This window comes from Rhinolophus sinicus, chromosome 18 (genome assembly GCF_057876585.1).
Source record: "Rhinolophus sinicus isolate RSI-liver-muscle chromosome 18, RSI-T2T, whole genome shotgun sequence".
Taxonomy (NCBI): domain Eukaryota; kingdom Metazoa; phylum Chordata; class Mammalia; order Chiroptera; family Rhinolophidae; genus Rhinolophus; species Rhinolophus sinicus.
Window position 1 is genome coordinate 1,027,501 of NC_142518.1, and position 15,134 is coordinate 1,042,634.

Sequence of the window (15,134 nt, forward strand, 5' to 3'; positions counted from 1 at the left end):
GGTGATGATGGTGATGATGGTGGTGATGGTGATGGTGATGGTGGTGATGGTGATGGTGGTGATGGTGATGGTGGTGATGGTGATGATGGTGGTGATGAAGAAGATGACAGTGGTTGTGATGATTGGTTAGGTTAAGTCTACATGTTGACTTAACTGGAAACAAACTTGCTAATTTAGGCAAAAAATAAAGGAAGTGATAAAGCCAAAAGAAGCTAATGGACTGAAAACGGATGCTTTCATAATAGCAGGCTGTCACCTTGAGGTTCAGAGAGCATTTTGACCTCTTGGCTCATGGTTCCTGCTTTTTTTAGTCTCTCAGCTGTGTTACCTTGAGGATATGCCCTTTTGTTATTTGTTGAAATCAAAGTTGATATGGGGCGGTCCAGGGGAAAAGAGCTAAGTTTTTACGAACACATTCTTAATACATTTAAACTCATATTTCAGGTTTACCGCATTTTCATCTGCAAACTGAAACATTGAGCCTGGAGAGACTTGCATGGAAAGGGAAGCAGATATAGTCCGGGTGCCTTTTAAAATGGGATCATTTTACAAGAAAACCTCCCTCGAATTTTTGAGGTAACTGGTGTGTTCCAAAAGAGAGGTGCGTTAAGCTCGGTGAACTGGAAAGGTACAGATGAGTCAGCAGGGCCCATGACACATTCAGACTTCAGCCAGTTTTTCTTCTAGTTTATTCCTTCCACTGTGGGTTAGTGACACAACGATAGAAAATACAGAAAAGGGAACATTTTTCTTGTAAAGTACCAGACAGGGGATCCATCCACCATGGCTTCAGGCTTACGAACGTACCCAGACAGATGTGGGCAAACTCTCACAGCGTTACTTCTGTGACAGTGGCCCTAGGACAATTATTGTATATTCTAGATGGTCTACATCGCTTTGTCTTTATTTTAAATTTTGTTTTCATTTGGTCCATGGGGTAGGAGTATGGCAAATCCAGACATCAAAAACGCTGGGGCAAATGAACCATGTTGACCGTGCATTCTAGTTTAAGATTTTTAAATTTTGAAATTAAGTTGACATCCCGTTTTCAACGTTCAATTAAGAGCCATGGGCTGTGGTTTGGAAGTAGCAGGTTCTTTCAACGCATACCTCAAATAAGTTTTTTCACATTGCGAAGGATGGATTATCACCAATTTCTCTACCCCCCATTTGGAATCTAGAAAACACGTTGGACAATTTGACTAAAACTGTAAGACGTGCTGTTGTCATTCGACTTAGTCATCAGAGCATCCAGTAGACGCCAACTCTTAGAAGTCACGCTTTCTAAAACAATTTTTGTAAGGTATCTGTTATAAGGCATTGTATTTCGTTCATCAGAATACCCTTCATGTAATGTACAGTCTGTTAGAATTTGCATTCAGGTCTGTGGCTTCTCCACTGACATTTGAAACGCTGCTCCATGATGAGAGGTCAAGAACCCACTTGCATTCACATTTCAGAGCATTGCCCTTGGCCTACAGGTGGGTCCTTTAAAAACTGATGGTCTGTTTCTGAGTCAGAGGGAGAGAGGAGAGGAGATGCATTAGTCTAGGAGGCATCACGTTACTTTCTACAATGACCATGTAGGGTGGTTCTGCAAAATACTGAAAATCAGGGGGCGCCCTGCAAAATTAGAACACTGTGACACACTAGCCCTGGGACAGCTTGTGTCCAAATGCTGAGTTGTAAGCAGGAAGTGAAAGGTGCCCACTTTTGTGACAGGCTCACTACCCACTACGCCCTTCCAAAGAGACGGGAAATCCCGATGAACAAAGAGGAAGCCCTGGGTTACTCAACTGGATATTCCACAGGCAAATTCGCAGTTCAGACTTTGACACATTTTTCTTCTACTTTATTCCAGCAACTATGGGTTGGCGACACAACTAACGATAAGATGTGGGAATCCTATTCCTTGATGTAGGAATGCCCTTGGGGTCAACATCGGTGAACCCCAGGCTGAATGCAAGGTAAGGTGGGAGCGTCCCAGTAGGAGAGAAGGTGGGGCCCGGGGATTTGGGGGGGGGGGTACGGACAATATGGGTTAGCCCATTACCCTTTCACACTGTTTCAAGTATTAAAACATTTTACATACAGCCAATCCCTTTGAGGGAGGCATTATGGTGTCCCCTTTTCAAGTGAGCCAGCTGGGGGCAGTGAGACCAAGTGGGGTTTGAACCCTGAAATTATTTGGCGGACAATTAATTGTGAACAGAATTATGTTCTCTTTGTAAAAGTGTGCAAGATATGGGTCTAACAAGTGTTATTTTTCAAACCTCCCCTCTGTTGAACACAAAAATCTGCATTTCCAAGTATAGAGGTGGGTTTGGGTGGTCACACGGGACATCAGAAAACTCGTTATTCCAAAGTTTGTTAGTTTGTTTGTTTTTTGTTTTAATCTCCATTATGCACAACATGAAATCTTAATTCTTGAATCATCCCCGTATTTGCACGATGTCCGTCTCACACAGTTTTCGCCTGGCTGGACAGCGTGGTTTCCTCCGGGGATGGGAAAGGCCCTGGGAAGACGCTCCTGCAGGATTGTCACGCGTGTGTTTGGAGCTGACACGCTCCCCGTTAGGGTTCTGCCCCCAGCAGGTCGCAGCCAGGGTGGGGGGCGTCCCGGTCGCGAGCGGCCGCGTTGAGCCGGGTTTCCCTTGTGTGAGCGCGCCCCCTACCGGCCGCAAGGGCGCAGCGCCACCTGCTCGGTGGGTTTGAACCCCGCCCCCCCCAGGTGGGGCACAGCTGCCTACCCCGCCCCCCCCCAGGTGGGGCACAGCTGCCTACCCCGCCCCCCCCCAGGTGGGGCACAGCTGCCTCCCCGCCCATGGGATGCTTTGCACAGGGGCCCCCCCGTCGTCCCTCGTTCTGAGAAGGGTGCGCAAAAGGAAGCATTCCCCTTGTTCCGGTGGGTTCAGGCTTTTAGAAGTAAACTTTGTGATAATGTGCTGGGTTCTGAAGGGGAAGGAAAGTCAGGTAAAGAGACAGGGAGAGGGGACAGCCAGCTCTCTCAGTACTGGCGACTTAGCACCAGGAAAAGGCAGCAGGAATTGTTTTGCACAGTCTGCTGGCTGTGCCGTCCACGGCCAGGGAGGCTGGGTCCCCAGTGGGGACAGGCATTCCTACATCCCCAGGATGTCTTGGGAGGCTGGCAGCCCGTGGATGGGGTGGAGGCGGGCGTGCGGGAGAGACTGAAGCTCTGTGTGCAGACAGGTGGACCATTTTGCAAGTTCCCTGAGAAATGGAGCACGACCCAAATTGTTATGGGACTCTGGGGAGAAGGGGAGAGGGAACCACGGAAGCCAAGACGACATTCCTAGAGACTAGGAATCAGGTTGGTCTCCTTCAATGGAAATAAAAAATGGTCCTGGTAGGTAAGAGTCTGGGAATTCCTCCAAAGATACACCTTGGGCTTATTGTACGACCCAGCCGTTCCACTCCCAGGTGTGTGTCCCAGAGAAACGAAAACACGTGTCCACTCACAAACGTGTGTACTCAACGTTCACAGCCACCCCAAAGTGGAAACACCCCAAATGTCGATTGGCAGACTAACAGATAAAGGAGCATTTTACACACACAAGGGCTCCTAATACGTTCCTAATACGTGAAAGTGAAGGAAGCTATTCGTATGGGGGTTTTGATTCCCTTCTCTTCAGGTTGTCACAAAGGGCAGGGTTTCCTTCTCGTTTAAAGCTGAGGCGTACTCCGTTGAGGGTGGAGACCACCTTTTCTTTACCCACTCATCCATTGGCCATACTAAGAGGGTTCGCGTGTGGCTTGGGTTTTAAGCATCTTTCGTAAGATTCTACGATTAGTCTTGGTTTTTCTAGACTTTGTCTAAACCAAGTCACGCGTCCAGGTCTGTGTGTGTTCTTTGGATGATGCACCAGCCCCCATTGCACAGTATGAAAAAGAACCATGTTCCCAGGGGCAGACAGTGGACCTCATTTGCGGGCAACTTCACGGCTGCTGAGACTCCCTCGCCTTTCAGGTGAGACACAGTTAACGACATGGCCCAGAGGGCACCGTGCATCCCCTCCTGGTGGGACAGGCGAAGAGGATGGAGTTAAAGTCCATCTGGCCCTGGACACATGGAAGAAGCTCTGAATCCTTCCTGTTCATCCTGACCGTGCCAGTGAGAACCCTGAAGACCGGGAAAGCCAAGTGGCTTGTCCAGGGTCTGCATCTGCTTGCCCACGACGTAGCACCTGGGTGTTTCAACTCTCCGTGCTGACGTTGGGCAAAGGACCAGTTATTCCCAGAGCTTGTTCTTTGTCGCCTCCCGACAGCAGCATAGCCTCTCGCCTCTGTCACTTGTGAGGGAAATGGTTTCCGTGTCATGAGGGTTTCCCTCGGGTGTGTAGCATCAGTCATTCTGGAATATTCTTTGGTAGAAAGCACCAGCAGGGATGCCAGTAGGCACACAACATCCCCCATCGGTTGTAAACCCACCTTTCCTCACATGCTTTCCTCTCTTTGCTGCATTCTTTGGCTGTCATCAGGACGGACCACAGATAGCATTTATTTGGGTGGCTGATTTATTTTGAGCTCTTTGTCTTCAGCTGGGCACAGAAGGCTTAAAATGTCAGGCAGGTGAGCTGGGGGGCAGAGGTCAGTGCATCTCTCTCTCTCTCTCTCTCTCTGTGTGTGTGTGTGTGTCCAGCCTACTACAAATCCATCCTGTCGATGGGTTTAGACAGAATTAAGAGGCTCAGCCACCACAAGCAGGATTAACCAAGTGTTCCCTAGGATGGGGGTTATGAGGCAGCTCACATTTTATCGTATCTGGTCCATTCAGATGAGCAAGGCACTCCCCCTGGGACAGCAGCTCCAGCTCCACACTAAAGAGCCTCCATTTACTGTTGTTATTTATTTTTATTTTTTTGACAATGCCAGTGGAAGCCAGCCAAAAAAGGTGGAGTTGTCAACTACACACCTTCAGAGTCGGTCATTTTCTCAGCAACGTTTCCATCCAAAGGTAGTCGGCCACATGCCAAGCATGTCTCTTACCAGCAGACGTCCTTATTGTAAGGCTGTAGAAGGTAGTGAACTGCCCTCCCTTTCCCCCAGTTTATTCAAACGTTTTCAGAAGGTAAATCTCCGCATGACCACGGCTTTGAATATTTAATTAATCAGTGCTCCCAAAGATGGACAGAATTTTCTCCTCGGAAGTAACATAAAAAAGGAAAGCTGATCTGTCATGCATTTATGCTTCTTGTAAGCATGTCCCCAGGGGCAAGAGATGTTCTCTTTTATATTAAAAAAACAACACCATAAGCTCTTGACTTCTCATTAGCCCCTAAAAATATTGTGGTGATTTCCATTCTATGAAAAATGCCCACTTTTGAGAGGCACTGGCTGGGGAGCAGAGAGGGGGACAGTGGCTTAGCTTGCCTCCGGCCAGAATGCCTGGCTATCGATTACATTTTGTTTTTAAATTATTCAACTAAGTTATGAACCAAAATGTAAAATTCATATTCAGTGTCAAGTTCAGGACAGTTGCGTGTTGCAACTGGCTCAGTCTTCGCTACCAGTGAAGGATGCAATAGGACACCCCTCCAGGGTGACCTCACAGGACTTCTTCATTCTATCACCGTAGACTTAAATGTTGGCTTTGAATCTTCAGGGATAAAGAAGTATGCAGACATGGGACAAAAGGGCACCCACTCACTGAAGGGATCTAAAAATCTCCTTGTAAGCAAGTGTTGTTGCTCTCTCCCGTCTCAACCACAAGAACATTCTTCTTCCCTCTGGTCCTTATTCTCTGAGACACTTTGTCCTGTAAACAACTCTGCCTGTCTTTCATCAAAGGAGACAAATCCTTCCCCATTGGGTCTTCAGAACCTCTTTCCTTTTCTTTTTTTTTTTTTTCCTCTTTCCTTTTCTGATAGCCTTCTGGTGGGAACAATTTGAGATTTGCTCCCAGAGAATGTGTGTATTAATGTCATGTCTGTTATTTGTGGTCAAGAAATTAACAAATGGAGATAGATGGTTAGATAGATGGATGGATGGAATGGATGGATGGATGGATGGATGGATGGATGATGGATGGATGGATGGATGGATGGATGGATGGATGGATGATGGATGGATGGATGGATGGATGATGGATGGATGGATGGAAGAATGGATGGATGGATGGATGGATGGATGGATGATGGATGGATGGATGGATGATGGATGGATGGATGGATGATGGATGGATGGATGGATGGATGGATGATGGATGGATGGATGGATGATGGATGATGGATGGATGGATGGATGGATGGATGGATGGATGGATGATGGATGGATACATAGATGGATGATAGATATGTATATAGATAAAAAGTGGGTAAAACTGAAAGAAAGTGCGGATCTCAGGTGCCAGTGGAATTAAATGGAAATCGTTGCGAAGATGCTTTTTGGTTGTACATGTTTAAAAATTCAAATGACTGGGCTAATAATACCCGCACCGTAAGAAAAAGCGGACGGTGTTGAAAACATATATTTCTCATGTCCTATTCAAGGCTATTGGAATGACCAACACTTTTGAGAATTCTGTGATTTCTGTGACATTCCGTACACAAGTCAGTGAAGACGTTGATTTCTGCTGTGCGTGTGCCCGGAGGCAAACCAGGATGCAGCCTGAGGCGAAGATGGTGGACCTCCGCAGAACACCCCTTTGGGGACACACTGGGAGGAAGGAAGCAGCATTCCCCCAGGAAGAGCCCAGACCCAAAGGCCAGTTGTCCAAGACTCAAGAGCTGGACCACCTCCTGGCGTGGGGGGGGATCCCGCTGTCCCTTATGACTCACCGGCTTCCTACATCGTGCTCAGAGAAGAAGGATGGTGTGTACCACTCACAAGGAACCTTGAGTACCAGGGCTTTACGTACATGGTGGCATTGAATCCCACCTGAACGCGATGAGATGGTCACAAACACATCCCTTGCCCTGCTTCCTTTTAAGGGCCTACATTTATGGTATTGTTTACAGGGACATAGGTGGTATAGCAGTATGGAAATATTAATATGCAGAACCAGGTAACCTGGGGGAAACACAGGATAGCATGATGATAACAGACTGGTGTGGTCACCCTACTGGAATTCAGGCAGATATAAAGTGAGATGTCCTGGACCCCCACATGGGTGGGTGATGCACGGCCTCTCGTTTGCATCTTTTTTTCATTTTTATTTATTTATTTTTTTTTTTTCGTTTTTTTTTTTTTTTTCGTTTGCATCTTTGAGCTGGATTGTCTGCCTGGGATCTGGGGTCACTCTGGAGAGCAGAGGTGAATGTGGAAACACGTGTCCACAGACATTAGTGTTTTTTCTTTCTTCTTCACGATTCTCCATCTGAATCCCTTTAAATGATATGTACCTGCTAGTACTTTGGGGTCCGTTCTAAAAGGGAAAAAAAGTCCTTTATATTAGATGCAAATGGCAGGACTCATTCTGTGTTCCTGTGTGTGTGTGTACATGTGTTCTTGGCTAAGGTTGTTCTAACTGGCGTGTCACTGTGAGGCTGGACATTGGGTTGAATGTCATCACCGCCCAAGGTGGTGGTACCTGTGACTCGGGCAGGGATCACGTCTGTGGCTGATGTGAAGAAGAGAGGGGTGATTAATAAGTCACTGTCCCCATGTGCTGCTAATTGTGTTGACCATTGACCACAAAATCGTTTTATTGTAAGGCATTTTTTTTTAATCAGCTGAAGAAGGAATTTTTTTTTCATAGTATCCTGTGGCTGAAATGGGACCCATCTGATTTTATTCGTTTATAAACACTTAGAGCAAATAATCACATTTGGGAAGGGGAATGAGTCAAACATCTCACATTCTAGAAGGAAGATATACCACGGCCGGCCGGCTGATGGGATGCATTTCCCAGACCGTCAGCCTGTTTGCCTCATAATCACAGTGAACTGTGAGAAACACACCCGTGTTACTTTGGCTGCTAGATTTGCATATAATACCCATTTCTGGGTAAGGTGCAGGGGGTCCCTGTCGATCATGGAAGATGCTAACCTCATCCTAACTCCACCCTAATTTGCGATGTCATTTTCCCTTTGTCATACCTTTCTCGTGTATGTAAGCATTTTTTTTTTTTCTTTGCACTTTTTCAGAAACCCACATCCCCTTCTGGAATAAGGGAAGGCTATGCAAAGTCTGATGTGCTTCCTTTTGTTCTGTGACATGACACCAAACATCAAACCCCGCTGTGAAGGAACCACACGCCCTCCCAGCTGCTTCTGCAAAGACTCTGGGGCTCCTGAGCTCAAAGGGAGACACATCAGAAGTGACAGTTGACACATAACGTAACCAGAATGCCCCAGGTGGCCTGCGCCCAGGAGTTCTGTGCTTTTATAAGAAACAAGAGGAGCGTCCAGCCACAGAACAGCTGGGAGGGACAGCAGGGCAGGGCTCACGTTAGCTCCCAGGTGGGGGTAGGCTCTGCTGCTTGAATGATGCTTGCAAATCTGAGCGTGGTGGCTGTGGTGACTCCCAGCTCTGCATGCTGCATGGAATCCCCCTCGGATCTTGAAAAACACCAAAGCTGGGTCGTCCCCCTCCTCTGAGATTCTGATGTAATTGGGGCAGCGTCTTTATCCTCAGGGGTGGGACGTGTCAACTTTGGGGATGAAACTTTGATTATAATCAGTGCCCTGTGCCGACTGGCATCTGGGCTGAATTGCCATGCGAGGCCATAAGGACTCCATACTGGTTAATGACAGGGTCCAGATGTATCTTGCTTCATTATTAAGCTGGCAAGGAGCCTGTATGCACACTGCTCATGGGTCATGGACAAACATCCTTGAAAGTGGAGGGAGCCTTGGCAGACAGTGGGGAGGTGAAGACAGGTGAGCGGAGGAAGTGAGGGGTTTGCTTTCCTGTTGCTGCTGTAACAATAGCCAACACTGAAGACAAATGTATTACCTGACATTTCTGGAGGTCCAAACTCTGAAATGGGGTTCCCTAGCTTCAAGCACGGTGTCGGCAGGGCCACGATCTCTGCAGAATTGCTGGAGAAGAATCCAATCCATGCCTTTTCCTCCTTCTAGAAGCCACCCACATCTGTTGGCTCGTGGTCCCTTCCTCCATCTTCAAAGTGCTTCATTCGGCCTTCTGCTTCTATCAGTATGTATCCTTTTGCTGTGGTCTCCCTTTGAAAAGGACCCTTGTGATTTGTTCACAATTGCATGAAAAAACCCAGGCTCGTGTCCCCGTTTCAAGATCCTTAACTTAATTTATCCTATCTGCAAAGTCCCCCCCCCTTTATCATTAGGGGGTAGGAAGAAACTTTCCCCTGCTACGTTGGTTCTTCTGGCTGGTCTAGTAATCAAACTGACAGGAGACAGAGCAAAAAGCGGAAAATCACCAAATTGAATTGCGTACATACGTATGGGAACTCCACATACACGCGGGAGTCAAACACCCCACAGACACGAGAGGTCCAGAGATGTAAAGGGAAAGTGTGGTATATATGACACTCGGAGCTAAAGAGGAGTAAGGCCATTTCAGGATGATAAAAAAAAAAGCAGATGGTCAGTAATTAGAAGTTTGCCCTGCTGCAGTGATAGGTCAAAAATGTTATTTCTGGTGATAACGTTTATTATGGGCAAGGCCCCTAATTTAAATTCTTTTTTTTTAAAAGAGATTACTTTTTTTTTTTAAATTGTATTGGAGAACAGCGTGTTTCTCCAGGGTCCATCAGCTCCAAGTTGTTGTCCTTCAATCTAGTTGTGGAGGGCGCAGCTCAGCTCCAAGTCCAGTCTCCCCTTCTCAAGATGCTTAACTTAATCCCGTCTGCAAATTCCCCCTTTGTCGTCATGGCAGGTGACACCTTCGTAGGTTGCAGGGATGCAGACGTGGGCCTCTTTGGGGACCACTCTTTAGACCACCACATGGGGTCTGAACAGTTGATGGGATCCAGATCTTGGCCAAGACGCTGTGCCCTGTAGGGTCTGGGTCCACATGAATGAAGCTGCTGAAACAGGTGGTGCAGGAAGGCAGTGTTGGCACCAGGGGTCCGTGGAGAGATTTGGGGGAGGCGCACTGCCAGCCTCCAACCGAGAGAGGGCGCCATCTACATACACAGGGACAGCTACCCGGCCTGTCTGCGCTGGGACCACGTCTAAGCAATTCATCCTGATGGAGAAATGACACCTCAGGGAGACGGGTGGCAACTCACCGGGGGCCTCGCAAATCTGAGTGTGTTTTCTCCTTTTACTGAGTTCTTTCGTTTTGTTTTTTTTTCTTTTTTTCCTGTTTTTTTTTTTCTTGTTTTTTTTTCTTTTTTCTTTTTTTCCTTTTTTTTTCTTTTTTTCCTGTTTTTTTTTTCTTTTTTTTTCCCCCCCAGTTGTCTGCAATGAGCACAGACTAGCTGCACGATGGGAACGTGAACTCTGCACTCACACGTTCCAGGGAAGGATGGTGGCCCCGCGCACACGAGTGGAACCAGAATTGAAAAGCACCGACACAGACGCGTGGGGAGAAGGCATGTGCCCAGCGGGCAGGACCGTGGGAAAGACCAAGCATTGGAATGACTTTTGGAAAAATGTCCTGCAGTCAGCTGTGCGGGGGCCGGGTTCCCACTCAGAGGAGGGCGCCTGCTCGGCATTGCTGGACAAGTGTCCTAGTGTCGGGAAGTGGCAGCTGCCGGCAGGGCGGAGGGGATGGAATGGGTGACGGAAGGCATTTGCGGGGTGGGAGCTCCTGCAAACGGTCCCAACAGAAGAACCCAAGCTCATCTGGGGGCACAGGTCTTGTTGCCCTTTCACTGCCATATGTGTGGGGAGGGGGCTCTCTTTGCTTGTCACGAGGTGGCCCGAGACATGACCCCCACAAAGGAGGGGTCTGGGTCTTTAGTGTCTCTTAGAAGCTGGGCGTTTGGCCCTCAGCACCACAAACAGCTGATTTCTGGAGTGGCCGGTGGGGAAGCTGAGCTGGCAACCAATGATTGAAGCACTGGAGAGTTGGGGGGCTGGGACCCCTTTTTTCTGCCCCAGTAGATTGCATTTCCACGTCCTGGAGTGTTGCAGCTGTCTTCCCTGGTGAGCAACAGGGTGCATTTGTGTCTGGGGTGTCACGCCACCATGCCCACGTCAGACGAGAACGTGGAACAGATGACTCAGCTGTTTTGGGGCAGGGCATGTGTTGTTCATCCTCACGGCACCCACAGTTGAAAGTAGCAGAATGAGAGCAGTGAGATCAATGGTGGAAAGTGGGTTCCTGTAGAGAAGGTTGCAGACATGGTGTCCTCATTACCGGATTCGTGTACTTTTCTGCCTTGTGACTTCAGCTGGGGTGGGTGCACCCTTTGTTGACCTGATTGTAGAAAAGGGATAAAACAGCCAATGCCAGCTGTGGGGTCTCCCTTGTTACGTAAGAAAACGGCCCTTCCAGTAGTCTGGGTCTCAGATTAGCAAAATCTGTGCAACCAGCAAGAAACATCAATTTGACCATCTGCCACCCAACGTTTTGAGTTCTCACCCTACGACAAAAAAGAAAAAGAAAAAGAAAAACTGTATTTGGCTTTCTACACCCTCAGATCCACAGGACCAGCGTGCTGAGAAACTTTTAAGGCCCAACATACCCCTGAGATGGTTACAGTCTTTTTAAAGGGAAGGAGACAGGGAAGAGATGGGGAAATTAGACCCCTCCTGCATCGCTGGTAGGAAGGAAGGAGGCCTCCCCGCTGTGGAACACAGAATTCCCCTGGAATCCCGTACTCCCGCTCGGAGGCGCGTATACCCAAAGGAATTGAAAACACGTTTTCAAAGAAAAACTTATCTCTGAAGGTTTATGGCAGCACTATTCACAAAGGCCCAAAGTTGCCAGGTGAGGACAACCCTGGCCCGAGGGGACCAGAGTCTGGGGGACACACAGAGGGGCAGTCGTGATGAGGACAGAGCTGTGTACGTGGTCAAAGTCTGAGTCACAGACTCATCCGTATCACAGTCGATGGCTCCCCTACACGTCTCGGTGCTTTGGCTCTTGTTCACATGTCCGTCTGGGGTATTGCCTGGATGACAGCAAGGCCATTATGCAAATACTGAAGGAATGCGTGTGCATTTCATTGGCAAATGTTCCTCAGATCGTTTTCAGCAGAGAACAATCCACAGATGTTCCTTCTGCGTGGCTACCCTGGAGTGGTTTGTGTTTCTGATGCAACTGGAGGCTGGAGATGGCCCTCCCCCACCCCTGTCTGCACCCTGTCATCCATTGTGTGTCCATCTGCCCTTTGGGGTGCACACAAGAGCTCTCTAGCAGGAGCAAAATCCAGCTGGGGATTGTGCCCACATCTCACCACCCGTGGGCACAAAGCACTTCCTGCAGAAAGACCATACGAGCCCTGGTGACGATGGCTGTCCAGGTCTGCGACTCTTCCAGCTCTGCTTCTGTCTCTGAGGCGTAAAATGACAGTCATTCCACACCGGGCTCAGGGAAGGAAGGTCCGAAATGCACCCATTGTCTGAGCTATTCTCCTCCAGGTGCATCCCTTCCAACGTCATGTCCCCAGACATGACAAGGTCTGCCCTCAACTCAGGGATTAATCCCGACAGAAAGATGGGAAAGGACTCTCCCTTGCAATTTCACGTTCCTCACCTCTGCTGTCACTCAGGGTCTGACCGGTGGGTCAGAATGCATCTCACAGCACTTCTGTCTTTCTCTTGCTGGGCTTGGGAGGTCGTGCTCATTGCACTGGTGTGTTTGGACACCCCAAAAGGTCTGGGAGTAAAATTCAGGGGGGTCTGTTAACACGGGTGGGATAAAAATGTACACCTGTATTTTCACTGGCTTGGAACGGAAGTTTTCAAGCTTTCCCTTAAGGACACAGGTGATCACCGCAGGAGTGTTGCCTGTGGAATTTTCACCTGTGGTCAGTACAAGGATTTTCATGTCACTGCACTGGAGTTGCAGGAATCCTAAACTATCTGTTATGGTCACTGTGAGGACAGGGGGCTTGTCATGGTGGCCCTCAATCTTCTGTTTTGAGATTTGGGTCTCTGGTATAATTTGATTTCACAAGTGTCGTTTAGCTTGGGACTTTTTGAAAGCTCTCTTTTGTTTGTCTCTTAATGATTCTGCTCCCTATACATTTACTATGCAGTTTCGATGGTTCTGCTTAGTTGGGCCCAGTGCTAGCCCAGTGCCTTGGGAGGGGTTTTGCATCTGCATGGGATCCACTCTCCTAGCTCCGACTTACATCTACATAACGCATGCAGAGGTTGTGAAAACCAGCCTAACCAGCCTTCTCCCACCCCCAAAGCAACTTCCATCCTGGTTAGAAAATATAATAGGAGACCAACAGTAGTTTCCAGCAGACTGCCCAGCTGACTCTCCTTTGACTCTGATAAGTCTTCCTCCTATATTTCTGCCTGACTCGTGAATGCTTTCACGGCCCCGCGAGTGAGCGAGCAAACGAGCAATCACAACAAGCAGTAGCCCTGCCTCCAGAGCCCTTAATCTAATGGCTATCTAATGCATAGCTGGCGGGGGCACAGAGGCCACGCTGAGCGCCCTCTGTCAAACCAGAAAGCTGTGTCGTCATTGTGGGCATTTCACCACCTTTCTGCAAGTTCTTGGATCCCCCTAAAGCCCATGGGGCTTGACACGTTTTTCTGACGACACACACCCAGCCTTGAGAAATGGGGTGTCCTGACTGTTGGGGTGCTCTGTCTGCACACCCACCCATCAAAACACTGTAGGCCAGCACGCTGGAGTTTTCAGAGGACTGACAATATTGGGCCCACGCTTTCCAGATGCGCTGGATGAAATCCGTGAATGAAAGTAGGACAGGCCTTTTTTTCTTTCCCCCAGATGTGGCCTTCTTTCCTCAATAAGGTCCTTAAGATCCTGGTAAGAAAAGCCCATTAGGATATTTGTGTTCACGTTGCAGTCTTCCTTCCTATTTCATGTTGTGAGATAGTCCGTATTTTCCAGCTCGTGTTAACCATACGTGTACTTTCATTGACAACTTGAAACATGTTGGTGGGTGCTGTAAAATGCACAGGGGGCGTGAGTGACGTGGGGTGTGTGTGTGTGTGTGTGTGTGTGTGTGTGTGTGTGTGATGGTAAAGGGAGGGGGAATCTAGGCAGAGAGAGAGCAGGGGGAGAGGGGGAGGAGACAGAGGATGGAGATAAGACTGAGACAGAAAAGAAAGGAGAGAAAGGGTGAGGGAGACAGGAGAGAGGGGAGAGAGACAGAGACAGAGAGAGACACAGAGAGAGAAACAGAGACAGAGAAAGAGAGAGAGAGGAGAGACAGAGAGAGGGAGAGAGGAAGAGAGAGAGAGGAGAGAGAGGTATCAAATTGTCTCCAACGTTGTGGCTTTTACAGGCAGACACACATTCTATTTTCTTCCCCCCAGTTCCCCTTATCTCTGTCTCTGTGTTGTGTCTTTAAAAATGCCCATTGCCCATTGCGATGGCAAACAGCTTTCAAAATACAAATTTGCTGCCAGACCTAAAACTTTCAGTTCCGTCATTGGTTTTCTTTTGTTTGGTTTTAAACCTACAACGCAGCAGATCTTAGGAATTTCCCGCCCCTCATTCTTTGAGGCTAAAACAGCCAGCTTTAGATATCAGCAGTTCTCCATGGAGACAGCAAAACAAAACAGACGCGACTGCCGGTGAAAACTGGTGAGCTGAGCCACTAGCCACACGGCGGGTGGCAGAGGGCTCCCCTCCTCCCGCCGGGGGAGACATCCTGGGGCATTTTTATTTTTTTCCTGCGTTCACTGTAAATTCATTGCCTCACCGGTTTGTTTTCCAGTTGGTGGTAAAGCCAAGCAACAAAGCAGGGCAGAGTTGGCCTCTCACTCTAAGAGGGTGCTCCCTCCGTGCCAATAAATAAATGTTATTTTGCACCAATAAACACATGTTATTTTATCACCGTGTTTGGAGGGGAAAAGTAAGAGCCGGGGGTGCCCCTGAGCAGCAGTCGCTGGGTTTCTGAGGTGAAAGTAGGCTTTTGTGTTTTAAGAATTATGCAACTGGGAGGCCACAAGAGAGAGGAAAACAGGATTTGAAATTGGGGAGGGTGAGTCACAGCTCAGCAGAAACTCATCTCTCTCTCTCTCTCTCTCTCTCTCTCTCTCTCTCTCTCTCTCTCACACACACACACACACACACACACTGGAACACGCTGA

General features: G+C 48.3%; 1 protein-coding gene across 1 annotated transcript in view; it reads left to right on the plus strand.

The window, feature by feature from the left end:
* The window catches only part of LOC109438153 (uncharacterized), a 15,409-nt gene extending 6,946 nt beyond the window's left edge, over nt 1-8,463 (plus strand). Inside the window, exons 3-5 of the mRNA XM_088795066.1 lie at nt 445-576; nt 1,862-1,967; nt 8,106-8,463. The gene's annotated coding sequence lies outside the window, so the exon portion shown is untranslated. The remainder of the gene's footprint in view (nt 1-444; nt 577-1,861; nt 1,968-8,105) is intronic.
* Nucleotides 8,464-15,134: the final 6,671 nt, after the last annotated feature.